General features: G+C 49.2%; 1 long non-coding RNA gene across 1 annotated transcript; it reads right to left on the bottom strand.

Moving 5' to 3' along the window:
* Positions 1–2079: 2079 nt before the first annotated feature.
* LOC106001954 lies at positions 2080–7522 on the bottom strand. Its single transcript, XR_001175874.1, has 3 exons — positions 7331–7522; positions 3635–3712; positions 2080–2184 (listed from the first exon to the last, which is right to left on the bottom strand). It is a non-coding gene; the product is annotated as an uncharacterized LOC106001954 (long non-coding RNA).
* Positions 7523–8258: the final 736 nt, after the last annotated feature.

Consider the following 8258-nt stretch of genomic DNA (forward strand, 5'->3'; position numbering starts at 1 on the left):
CACACACACACACACACACACACACACACACACACACACACACGGCCCAGGTGACCCTGTGGGGCTGCCTGGCTGTCAATTCACCTTTGGGCCTGGTGCCAATCAGCCTGCCAGGAAGACAATAATCACGACATTCCCATACCCATTAACAGACTTTGTCACAAGAGCCAGAAATCAAATCCCAGCTCTGGCTCCACCTTACCCACGCATAAGGGGCTAAAGTCAATAGGTTAAACTCATTTTCTAATCCACAGCCATGTAGAATCCCCATCACAGGGCTTAGCCAATGTCCCTGGCAAAAGGGACAACAAATGCCTTGCTCTCCTGGAGCACATCCTGGGCAGTCCAGGCCTGGCAAGAAGGGACAGAGAAGGGCAGAGACAAGGTTGCCATGTTTCTTGCTCAAGATAAGAAGTCACAATCAGCTACAAACCTCATCTCCCCGTGAGGCCATGAGAGGAATGCTGGCTTCATGAAATACACTGAAATACAGTGTGAAAGAAGTTCAGGCTCTCAGGCCTCCAAGTAAGCTCCGCTGCACTGGGTACACACACGGCCCAGCGGAAGGATGAAGCCCAGGACTCACCCAGACAAGTCTGCTGGAAGCTTCTAAGGAACCACCAATAGTCAAATTCTACCCTGCTCCCAGAACTCTGTCCCACTTGTACAGAGCAAGAAGCGAGCTGGGCGCCAGTGGCTCACACCTGTAATCCTGGCTACTCAGGAGGCTGAGATCTGAGGATCGCGGTTCAAAGCCAGCCCAGGCAGGAAAGGCCATGAGACTCTTTATCTCCAATAAAAACCACTAGAAAACCGATAGTGGGGCTGTGGCTCAAGTGGTAGAGAGCTCACCTTGAGCTGAAGAGTGCAGGGACAGCGCCCAAGCCCAGAGTTCAAGCTCCATGACCAACCGGGGGAGAGGGGAGCCGGGAAGCAGGCCAGGCAACAGGATCTGGAAACCAGGGGTCACGGGAGCGGCCTGGTGCCCAGCCTGGAATGCACACTCCACACCCCAGCCCGTTCCAAGGGACTCTGTAGCCCAGGACAAGCAGGAGGTGGCCTCCAGACTCAGCTGTCCTTCCAGCTGAGATGCAGAGAAAAACACTAGACTACACTCAGACTCACTCACGATGAAAGACAGAAAGCAAGGCGGTCTGTGCAAAGCGTACCCTGCTTCTCTTTTAGGGAGGTTTCTGTCTCATTTGCAGTGCTGGAGGTGGAACTGAGGGCCTCTGTTTCAGGGCAAGCAACCTACCACACTCCCAGCCTCTCCCCTCACACTCCAAGTTTTTGTTTTAGGCTTCTGTTTCTGTGCTGGTTCTGGGGCTTGAACTGAGGGCCTAGATATTGTCCCTTAGTTTTTTACTCAAGGCATTTGCTCTGTACCACTTGAGCCACAAGTCCACTTTCCAGCTTTTTGAGGGTTAATTGGAGGTTAGTCTCACAGACTTTTCTGTCTGGGCTGTCCTCAGATCTCAGCCTCCTGAACAGGTAGAATTACAGGCGTGAGCTACAGGTGTCTGACTTCATACTTCAAGTTTTTTTTTTTTTTTTTTGTCGGTTGTGGGGCTTGGACTCTGGGCCTGGGCGCTGTCCCTCAGCTCTTCAGCTCAAGGCGAGCGCTCTACCACTTGAGCTACAGCGCCACTTCCGGTTTTCTGGTGGTTTATTGGAGATAGGAGTCTCACGGTCTCTCCTGCCCGGGCTGGCTTTGAACCGCGATCCTCAGATCTCAGCCTCCTGAGTAGCTAGGATTACAGACGTGAGCCACCAGCGCCCGGCTATCCCTGATTTCTTAAGACATCACTCCACAGGTCAGTAACATTTTCTCCCTTGCTGCAGGGGCACACATACACAGCAACTTGGAAAGGCAGCAGAACGCCAGAGGGAGCAATGCCTGGCTTGACATTTGTGTGGAGTCTCCTTTTTTCCCTAAGTTGTTTTAGGTGGGACTTTAGTCATCTGCTGCAGAAGTAATCTAAGACAAGCTGTGTGCTGGCCTGGGACAAAGAGGATGGGGAGGTAACAGTGAACCTCATCCAACCAAGGATCTGAGAGGAGAGGAAGACATGCACAACACCTACCTCGTGAGCCGCGGGTGAAGTCCAGGAGAATGGAGACCTTGAGGTCAGAAGGAAGCTTTGCTTGAAGAGACTTTTCTAGAGTATTTTCCAGGCAATCCACCTGCCGGGCAAAGAACCCAAAGCAACAGAAGAGCAAAAAGACATTGGTGCATCTAAAAAGACAGTATCTAGGAATTTGCATCCAGTCAAGTGTTAAGACAGCTCTACATGATGAACTCGGTGACTGTCACCAGAAACAACCATCAAACACCCACCCCAGCCTGGGCCCTGGGGAAAGAAGGAAGTGTTCAGGCCAGAGGGCTGGGCCTTTGCCACTCTTGGAAACGCCCTCCAAGACACATGTTTCTACACATAATCCTCATAGACATGCAACATCCTACTCATGGACAGTATTGGTAAATATTTGCTGAACAAATGAATCCAAGATACAATCTGTCAACTGGCCCTTCGCCATTGCATTCCTCCCCTGGGAGAACAAACATGCTTTGCAAGCATGCAGCTCACAGTGTGACCTGAAGATGGTGCCCACAGGCACTGAAGTGGGGAGCACTTAGGCTACCCAGCCTTCCCCTATTTCTTTCCTTCCTTTCCTCTGAGCAGAGCAATCCCAGAGACAGGACCAAGTAATGGCCTCAGTCAAACTCCCTTTAACCCCACCCCGGTGCTGCCTCAGCAGCTACAGACAGCACCCTGGACATATCCTGCCAGCCTCACTAAAGTAACAAGCGTCACAAGCCAACAAGGCCACGTAGAAACCTGGCAGCAGATGCCAGATTTGGCAACCAAGCTGGCCAGTCCAACCTGCATTTGATTAGCTTGTTTAGCATGGAGTCAGAAAACCTTTTCTGAACAGAGGTGCTTAGTGTCATAATTACTCCTCTGTGTCACTGTGACAGGACCACAGCCCCAGACAGCACATCATGATGGGTAATTATGCTAAATAAAACCTAGTGGATGGCCAGGTGGCAGTGGTTCACACCTATAACCCTAACTTCTCAAACTTAGGAGTTTGAGATCTGAGGGTTGTGGTTCAAAGCCAGCCCAGGCAGGAAAGTCCATGAAACTCTTAACGCCAATTAACCGCCAGAGGTGGAGCCATGGCTCAAGGTGGTAGAGTGCTAGCCTTGAGCAAAAGAGCTCAGCAACAGCACCCAGGCATGAGTTCAAGCCCCACAACCAACCAACCAAAACAAAAAAGCCTAACAGATGACATGAAAATGTAAATCCCAAATTACTTTACATGAGTCACAAGCATTCTCCTCTTTGGTTTTTCCAATCCTTTGAAAACACAGAAGTCATTTTCAGCTCACAGGCCATGCAAAAAGCAGACAGTGGCTAACTTAGCCTGGGAGCCACTATCAGACTAGACTGGCAGACGGAGCAGCCAAGAGTGCTGTGCAAGGTGAAGACACTGATTAGGCCTCCCATGACCCCTTCACACACTGACAGGCCCTACATCTGGGGGCAAGGGGAGAGAGAGCAGGCAGGAAGCGCCCTGTGCAGGTGCAACACCCTGGGTCTAGTCCACTCTACTGCCAGGACTACCTTACCAGCTCCTGTTCCAAAGGACCTGTCCCCAGGTAGAGAGATGCCATCACAACCCTCCTCTTGGCTACTTTTATCTGCCCCTGAAAAAGAAAAAAATCATTCAGAGTTCACATGATTTTTTTTTTTTGGTTGTGGGGCTTGAATTCTGGACCTGAGCACTGTCCCTCAGCATTTCAGCTCAAGGCAGGTGGTCTACCATTTGAGCCATAACACCAATTCTGGTTTTCTTTTGTTTTGTTTTGTTTTGATTTTTTTGGGGGGGTCCGTTCATGGGGCCTGAGTTCTGGGCTTGGGCGCTGTCCCTCAGCTCTTCAGCTCAAGGCTAGCGCTCTACCACTTGAGCCACAACGCCACTTCCGGGTTTTTTCTTTTTGCTTATGTGGTGCTGAAGAATCGAACCCAGGGCCTCAGGCATGCAAGGCAAGCGCTCTACCACTGAGCCACCTTTCCAGCCCCCCCCAATTCTGGTTTTCTAAGTGGTTTATTGGAGATAAGAGTCTCACTGAATTTCCTGCCTGGGCTGGCTTTGAACCGTGATCCTCAGTTCTCAGCCTCTAGTTCTCAGTAGCTAGGATTATAGGCGTGAGCCACCAGCACCAGCTTACATCAATAAGTTGCATAGTTCACTAAGAAAACAGGATCTTGGACATTTGAGGTAAATCATACTGTAAGCTGAACTATCCTATGTACTTACCAATTAATATTAAAAGTGTGTGAAATATCACAGCAAAACCCCTTGGTACAATTAATATACACTAAAATAAATGAATGACAGCAAAGCAAAATACTTTCTGTTAGGGGCAAGTATCAGCAAAGGGAGAGGGTGAATATGGCCAGAGTACTTTACATTCAAGTACAAAAACTGAACAATGAAACCAGCTAATAAGGGAGACCACCCTAGCTCTGAGTTTAGGCCTTAATGCCGGCACAAAAATAAAGGGGAGAGGAGAGAATAAAACAGGCTAATAGAGGAGGTGAGGTTGATGTGAAACATTGTATGTATGTAAGGAACTGTCACAATGAAATCCCCCTTGTACAATTAATGTATGTTAATCATCTTAATTAAGCCAGTTCCAGTGGCTCCCATCTGTAACCCTGTCTACTAAGGATGCTGAGCAATAGAGGATGATGATTTGAGGCCAGAAAGGGCAGAAAAATTCACAAGACTCCATCTCCCAAATAACCAGCAAAAAGCAGGGCTCAAGGTGTAGCTCAAGAGGTAAAGCACCATCCAAGTAAGCACGAGGCCCTCAGTTCAAACCCCAGTACCACCAAAATGTTGAACTTAAAAATGGATACATCCCTCAAAGATATATGTATAAGCACATGTGTGCATATTTTTAAAATAAACTCAAACCATACGGTAACTTATCAAGTAAGAATCAACAATCCGCTGGGTGCTGGTGGCTCAATCACGCCTGTAATCCTACTCAAGAGGCTGAGATCTTAGGATCGCCGTTCAAAGCCAGCCCAGGTAGGAAAGTCCATAAAACTCTTATCTCCAATAAACCACCAGAAAACCAGAAGTGATGCTGTAGCTCAAGTGGTAGAACACTATCCTTGAGCTGAAGAGCTGAGGGACAGCACCCAGGCCCAGAGTTCAAGCCCCATGACCGACCAAAAAAAAATCAACAATCCTAAAATACTCAGCTTACTACAAAATATAATACAGCTGTTAAGAAGAATGAAGGAAGCCAGGTACCCATGGGTCAGACCTGTAAATCTAACTACTGCAGAAGGCTGAGATCTGAGAATCAGAGTTTGAAGCCAGCCAAGCAGGAAAGTCCATGAGACTTAATCTCCAACTAACCACCAAAAAGCCAGAAATGTAACTGTGTGTTAAGTGGTAGAACATTAGCCTTGAACTTTTATGCTCATGGACAGCACCCAAGCCCTGAGTCCAAGGTCCAGGACCAGCGCTCACTGTAGTAAGGCAGCCTGGCAAGAAGGCAGGCCTGGGGACCAGGCCGAAGCCAGGGCTGGCCTCTCTCCCCACAGCTGTCCCGGAAGAAAGGCTTGCCACTCCATGTGACATGAGCCAGAGGAGCTGCCCACCATTCAGTCCAGAGGAGAGGGTCTGGGTTCTGCCCAGTCCACAGGGCCCAGCTATCTATCATACCCCTCTGGCATCGGCAGTGGGCAGGCACAGAGACAGTCATCTTTCACCCATGCTCAGTGAAGACACTGAAAAAAAAACACCCTTGGAAAAACTGTTTCCTCAAATCAAGAAGAGAAGCAAGCAGGAACAAAGCATATCTCAGCATGGTTCTTGGTACATAAGGAGGCCAAGGACAGACACGCAGTTTGGCAGCTTCGAGAAAGGGGAGCAAGGAGCTTAACCCAGAGGTACATACCCACAAGAATAACAAGCCAACTAGGAATGAAGCTAACCGCCAAACTGGGGCAGAAGGAGACAAAATGGTAGTCTTCAATGGGATCAGAGCCGATTTTCTGCAAGAGGGTCCTCTACCTTAATCTCCCTACATCATGTCTGTGTGCCTGGCCTCATCAGATCTCCATTCCAGCATCACTGTTAACATGAACTCAGAGAGGCTGTGTTGCTAAACATTTAATTAGTGCTGAATAACTTAATCCCAATTAGCAGCCCAACCACAAACAACTAGACGGGGCATATGGACCTGAGGAATGTGTGGAAAGCTGGACCCCTACACTCCCAAGTTGACATCATCACTGGAGAAGGCAGGCACACACAAGAGAGCCCAAGAACTAAGACTAGCAGACCTCAGCTCAGAGCTTCCCAGTTATCTTGAAGCACTCTGCAGTGAGTGCTTCAAGGGCAAAGGCTGCAGCCCATACACCAGATTCCACACACCAGATACCACCGTGGACCTCCCTGAGTATCACATCTACCAAGAAGACAAGCCAGGCGCTGGTGGCTCACACTTGTAATCCTAGCTACTCAGGAGGTTGAGATCTGAGGATCGAGGTTCAAAGCCATACCAGGCAGGAAAGACCATAGGACTCCCATCTCCAATAAACCACTAGAAAACCGGAAGTGGTGCTGTAGCTCAAGTGGTAGAGAGCTCGCCTTGAGCTGAAGAGCTGAGGGACAGCGCCCAGGCCCAGAGTCCAAGCCCCATGTCCGACAAAAAAAAAGGGGGGGGGGCTGGGAAGGTGGCTCAGTGGTAGAATGCTTGCCTTGCATGCATGAGGCCCTAGATTTGATTCCTCAGCACCACATAAGCATAAAAAAAAAAAAAAAGTCAGAAGTGGTGCTGTGGCTCAAGTGGTAGAGTGCTAGCCTTGAGCTGAAAAGCTGAGGGACAGTGCCCAGGCCCAGAGTTCAGGCCCCACAACCGGACCCAAAAAAAAAAAAAAGAAGACACCACTGGGCCTGGTGATGCTTCCAGAGGTAGGGCCCATCCTTCTTCCCAGGCATCTTCAGGGGAGATGCGCCCCACTAACCTCTCTTCTCACAGTCCATTCAACTAAGGGGAACAAAGAATCCGCATGGCCAGAAGAATCAGGGTCTGGCCCCAGCCCTTACTGCTTCCTGCTCTAATGGTGGCCACACAAAGAAGCTTCATTAGTGGTTCAAATCAACATGTGAACCTGAAAACAAATAGAACCTGAAAGCTAACTGAACAGCCTCAGCAGTTTCTAAAACATAGGGTGTTCACGACTTACCCAACCTGAAAACCCTCAGCTTATCCCTTTGTTCTTTAGAGATGTCTTACCTTCATAAGCTCGAAGAACTCTGCAGGGGAAGAAAGCACTTTGACATGAGAGCTGGAGACGCCAAACTCTGGAACGAGGTTTCTGATCCACTGGAACCTGTGCACACCTTCAGGGCACAGGCAGCAGGGTGGGGAGGTGACCTGGGGGATGGCTGGGGACAGCAAGGGAGCCAGTAACAGCCATGGCGACCTGGTTAAAGAAACACACAAATGGGTTACTACCCCAGTACTCTGCAGATCCCTATCTAAGTCCCTGGGGAGAGGGGGGAGATTTCTTTTAGCCAATCTATTTTTCTATAACACTTTGGAGAGTAAGCCCTAGCCAAGCTCTGCAGACATTTCCCTCAGCTCTCTTCCTTTCTAACATCTTGAAGGGCCTACTGTTGAGCAACTTCAAGTGCCAGCACCTAGGATAAACCCCAACAAGTCAATTCTAAACAATTCAGGGAACAAGTTTAGAACAGCCACAAGTAGACTCGCATTGACTACTGCCACCTCCTTAAAAAAAAATCCACCTCAAAAAATCTACAAATACACAGAGCCAGGGTAAGCTTGGTAGAATTCTGAGGATGACAACGCAGACCTGGAGTCAAATGACTCATGAGATGAACAGAGTCTGGTCAAGGCAGGACCCCAAAAAGTACATTTTTCTTTTCAAAACTCAGATCTGGAGAGACAGCTGGAGCAGAGGAAGGGTGGGAAAGGGAGTGGCTTCAGGGGTGCTAGCGATCTGGGCCCATGGCCACAAGTCACGGTCTCCTCAGGGACCACACAACACTGCACCCCGGGAAGCCCCCTACTCCACCAAGACTGAGCCTGGAGGAACCCTGGTACTGCCCATGGATCTCTATCTGCTAACACACACACACACACACACACACACACACACACACAGAGAACACCCTGGTGCTGCCCATGGATCTCTATC

Source organism: Dipodomys ordii, unplaced genomic scaffold, assembly GCF_000151885.1.
Source record: "Dipodomys ordii isolate 6190 unplaced genomic scaffold, Dord_2.0 Scaffold1204, whole genome shotgun sequence".
Lineage (NCBI taxonomy): Eukaryota > Metazoa > Chordata > Mammalia > Rodentia > Heteromyidae > Dipodomys > Dipodomys ordii.